Source organism: Prunus dulcis, chromosome 2 (assembly GCF_902201215.1).
Source record: "Prunus dulcis chromosome 2, ALMONDv2, whole genome shotgun sequence".
In the NCBI taxonomy this organism is placed as follows: domain Eukaryota; kingdom Viridiplantae; phylum Streptophyta; class Magnoliopsida; order Rosales; family Rosaceae; genus Prunus; species Prunus dulcis.
The window spans coordinates 10,776,120-10,779,464 of record NC_047651.1 but is presented as its reverse complement, the minus strand read 5'-3'; the positions used below and the strand labels follow the sequence as shown (position 1 = coordinate 10,779,464).

The 3,345-nt window shown below is 36.5% G+C and overlaps 1 pseudogene; it reads left to right on the top strand.

Moving 5' to 3' along the window:
- LOC117618097 lies at nucleotides 1-1,661 on the top strand (annotated as a pseudogene).
- Nucleotides 1,662-3,345: the final 1,684 nt, after the last annotated feature.

Here is a 3,345-nt window from a genome sequence, read left to right as displayed (position 1 = left end):
ATGGTAAGGCAAGGTATTGTTTTGGGACATATTATTTCTAGGTATTGAAGTTGACAAGGAAAAAATTAATTTAATTGAAAAATTGTTGCCCCTACTTCTGTAAAGGGAGTGCGAAGCTTCTTGGGTCGTGCAAGATTTTATCGAAGATTTATTAAAGATTTTTTTTCAAAATTACTTGCCCCTTGTGCGATTTATTGGCCAAAGATGCTGTTTTTAATTTTGGATAAAAACTGCCTTAATGCCTTCAATACTTTGAAAGAGAAATTAACTATGGCGCCTATTATTAACTGGTCTTTACCCTTTGAAATAATGTGTGAAACTTCTGATTATGCCATAGGTGTTGTTCTAGGACAAAGGGTAAATAAAGTGCCTTGTGTTATTCATTATGTGAGTTGCCCCGTTAATGATGCTCAAATTAATTATTTTACCATTGAAAAAGAATTAATTATTGTCGTTTTTGCATTGGAGAAACTGCACTCTTATTTAATTGGCTCTAATAATATTATTACCTATTTTGATCATGCGACATTGAAATATTTGCTAACCAAAAAGGATGTCAAGTCTAGGTTAATTTGGAAATTAGGGACGAAAAAGGGAGCGAGAATGTAGTAGCGGATCACTTATCGTGGTTGGAGCTTGTGCCCGGCCAAGCAATGGGTGGCACCACCAAGGAGGTGGCTGGCTATGGTGATATCCTACCCATCCTCGAGGCTTTTCCTCATGAACAACTCTTCTCTGCATGCGCATGGAGAAGAGCCATGGTATACAGATATTGGTAATTATTTAACTAAGGTTAAGCATTATTTTTGGGAGGAACCTTATTTATTTAAGCATTGTCCTGATCAAATAATAAGGCGTTGTGTCCCAAAATCTGAGCAGCAAAGTATATTAAAATTTAGTCATGAATTAAATTGGGGAGGACATTTTGGTGGTTATTTAATCTAGATTCCTTTGGCTTACCTTATTCAAAGATGCGTGTAATTTTGTTGCTCACTGTGACAGGTACCAAATATATGGGAACATAAGCAAGAGGAGTGAGATGCCGCTCACAAGCAAAATGGTAGTGGTATTATTCAACGTTTGGGGTATAGACTTCATGGCTCCGTCTCCATCATCTTATGGGTACGATTATATCCTTGTCGCTATTGATTACGTGCCTAAGTGGATTGAAGCGATTGTGACCAAGACTAATGATAGCAAAATTGTGATGGGGAGAGTCACTTTTGCAACGAGTCTTTTGATGCATTTGTTGAGAAAGTACAACATCACCCATAAAGTAGCAACTCCTTACCACCCTCAAACATTGGGACAAGTCGAGTTAAGCTACCGGCAAATCAAAACAATCTTGGAGAGGACCGTAGAAACTACAAGAAAAGGATTGGGCATTGCAATCGAATGACGCTCTTTAGGCCTATCGCACAACATATAAGACTCCTATTGGTATGAGCCCATATCGAGTTGTTTTTGGCAAGGCTTGCCACTTACCGGTTGAATTGGAGAATAGGGCCTACTGGGCAATTAAGCGACTGAATTTTGAGATGAAGGCTGGAGACATGAGGAAGATGCAAGTGAGTGAACTAGATCAGCTACGGAATGAAGCCTATGAAAATGGGAAGATCTATAAGGAAAGAAGTCCAAATGGACGGGTCCATTCACAATGAAGCTAGTGTTTCCTTATGGTATGGTCAAAATTGTGAACAAGAGGATTGGGTATAAGTTTAAAGTCAATGGGAATCGCTTAAAACTTTACTTTGAAGACCCCTCGAGAGTCGTGGATTCGGTACCAATGTTTGCATTCTATCTTTGCCTTACACTTTAAGGACAATGTTTAGTTTAGATTTGGGGGTGTGGAATTGACTTTTTTGTGTGTTTTTGTTCATTTTAGCATTTTCCTTTTTAGTTCTCTGTTTTTTTGTCTAAAATAACGTGAGGTTTATGTTTGCTTAAAACTGTCTTTTTTAGTAATGAAGATGAAGATTTGGCCCATGTTTTCTTCTTCAGTTTTTTGTGCTGAATCCATATCGGATTTTTCGTTTGGAAGTTATGATAAAATTTTCGCTTAGGGATCTTTTGGTACATCTTGCTTGGAAGTGAAGGAATGTACCTACATTCTTAGTATTTAATTCTTTTCATGAGGTCTATTTTCAGAAATTGAGCTTTTATTTCTTAAAATTCATATGCGATAATTCTTGATTCTCTATACATAAACTCTATTCTCATATGAATATGCGTGATGAGAGTGTAAGCCTAGGTTCTATATGAAAATAAGAGTGATTCCCTTTGAGGCCTAGAGTTAAGACGAATTCTATCCTTGACATTGAGGTATGGTTGCCTTTAAGCCAAAGTATTTTGAGGCTTGGCTCTACACTTAACACTTGGTGCATTTACTTGAGCGACATAATTTTAGTCTTGAGTTAGGCTTCCGCTTACATTGGTTTTTGTTAGTTTGATTAAAGTAGTATTTTAAAGTTTTTGTTTTGCAGAGAGTAAGTGTTTATGAGTATTGTAAATTGTAAACCCTAAGGAGACACAACTCCTCTTACTAGGGATACCTAGAGGTTTAAAGGCTTGTGGGACATGTTTAGTGCCATTGTGATTCCCTACGAAAGTGGCCTAGATTAACTTCTGGTTTTGTTTTCTAACTTGTTTTATTTCTGTTTTGCTCAAGGACTAGAAAAAGATAGGTTTTGGGGTATTTGATCACTCTATATTTATGCTTATTTTCTATATTGTATTCCTATGGTTTTTACTAGTTTCTTCTGTGAAATTGGTCATTTTGATGTGTTTAGTGTGAGTTTTGGAGGAAATCATCCCTAAGGGTGATTTGGAGCTGAAAGAAGCATAATATGGTAAAAATGAGAAAAGAATGTAGAAATTTGTAATTAGCAACTTGGAAATCAAGAAACTGCATGTTACATGTAGGTCAGTTTTACTAATTAAATTGTACGTGCTCAAGAAGAGCTAGATAATGTGCCATATATGCTTGTGAAGCTTTGGAAGTTTAACTTCTGGAGAATTTTATGGTTTGTGATTTAGAGTTTTCTAGAGGAAGTTACATCAATTTTAGTACCAATGGTTTACTGTTGGAATTATGCACGATTCTTGACAACTTAGCATCGCAAGTTACCATTCTTGGTAAGCAAGCTTTTAGACGATTCTTGGGCAGTTTAGGGGCACCTAAATCTATTATAAGTCAACTATTTTTCTGTTAGGTTGGAGTTCAGTTTGGACAATGAAAGTGTATCGAAGGTCAAATCCTAATCTAAATAGGAGAATGAACTCCCTATTCCAGATGGATTTAATTCCTATCTTTTCTCTTAACCCTAGCAGCTGGCCACCTCTTTT